The sequence below is a fragment of the Limulus polyphemus genome, unplaced genomic scaffold (genome assembly GCF_000517525.1).
Source record: "Limulus polyphemus unplaced genomic scaffold, Limulus_polyphemus-2.1.2 Scaffold1070, whole genome shotgun sequence".
Taxonomy (NCBI): Eukaryota; Metazoa; Arthropoda; class Merostomata; order Xiphosura; family Limulidae; genus Limulus; species Limulus polyphemus.
In genome coordinates, this window is record NW_013666680.1 from 50,192 (window position 1) to 51,605 (window position 1,414).

The following is a 1,414-nucleotide window of genomic DNA, read 5'->3' on the forward strand; positions in this document are numbered from 1 at the left end:
TATTGTCCCGTCACGTTGTCACCCTCTTATATATACCAGACTACCCTATATCTAGTAATCTCCCGATAATTCCCGAAGGTTCGAAGAACGAGTCACGTGACCTCGCTGACGCAACAATTCACTGCACATTTTTGATGTATGTGTACAGGCCTAAACATAAAATAAACTGAAAACTACTTTCAATGAAGTAAGACTACTGAATACAATTTAAATATTCATCAGAAGTACGACAAAATATGTGATAATTTATGAAAAACATGTATTTGAATAAAAGCATATATCTTACCTTATGTATATTTCTCTGTTATTTAAGTTAGCTTTCCACTGTTCACACTGTAAAGAAAAATACTTTATTAGTTATTGCTATCCCAAATACTTAATAAACTCAAAAAAATTAATATTTTATACAAGTGGTAAGCAGAACTAGTATAGTATAAACTGTTTCTTCAGTTTATACATAAAATTGTGAATGCTTCTGACATTACAACTTTATTGAAAGATATCACTCCATGTATGTTGGTGATATGTGTGTGTGTACAGACTAAAACATAAAATACACTTAAAACTAATTTCAATAAGGGGAACCTTGTTTAAATATTCATCACAAGCAATATAACATCTGTGAATATTTATGAAAAATGTGATAATTTAATTTCTGCATAAAAGCACATCTTACCTTAGATGAGAATTCTAGTGCTCAGGCTTGTAGTATGGCATATAATTAATCAACTTCTAATGGTTGTGTTCAGGCTTATAAGAAGCTTGAATAAATGGCTTTCTACAAGTATATAAACATGTTTTTATTCACTTAAGAACCTTGAAATGTAGATTGCACATTAAAATAAATAAATACCACATGTGAAATGATGAGCATTCATATAACAAAAAAGGGAGGTGAACCAAGTAGGGCACTTAACAGACTATTGCCACAGCAAAGGTGGGAATATGCCTGAGCTCTGAATTCCAATAAATCTGGTTGTGAAGTTAGCTAGTGATAGGCCTAACATTTAACGTGTTAGAGTAAAACTAACAGTACAAAAGGATATAAGAATCATAATTTATTCCGTTAAAGCATGGTTCTAAAGTAATTGAATCAGCCTGAGTGCACTTTGACAAAAGGAACAGAAGATCTTCAGAAGAAAGAAGACCAAAAAATTATGGTAACTTGCACCACAATTGTAAATGATTCACACACAGAATACTAGTGTGATAGTAATATAGAAGATAGTTTGGCTTGTCAACTGAAATTCTAAAGCAACTGAATAGGCCTAAGTGGACTTTTGACAAGTAGAAGAGAATTACATATATAGTGTTTATGATAAGCCTATAATCTCTATAGTGTGAAGAATTTGTTGTACATATGTTTAACTTGTTCTGAATATATATATATATATTATTTTGAAAACAAGTGAAG

At 31.0% G+C, this 1,414-nt stretch overlaps 1 long non-coding RNA gene across 1 annotated transcript in view; it reads right to left on the minus strand.

Annotated features, from left to right (window-relative positions):
- LOC111086405 overlaps nucleotides 1-1,414 on the minus strand; it is a 7,773-nt gene that overhangs the window by 4,298 nt on the left and 2,061 nt on the right. Inside the window, exon 2 of the long non-coding RNA XR_002611121.1 lies at nucleotides 287-333. This is a non-coding gene — a long non-coding RNA (uncharacterized LOC111086405). The remainder of the gene's footprint in view (nucleotides 1-286; nucleotides 334-1,414) is intronic.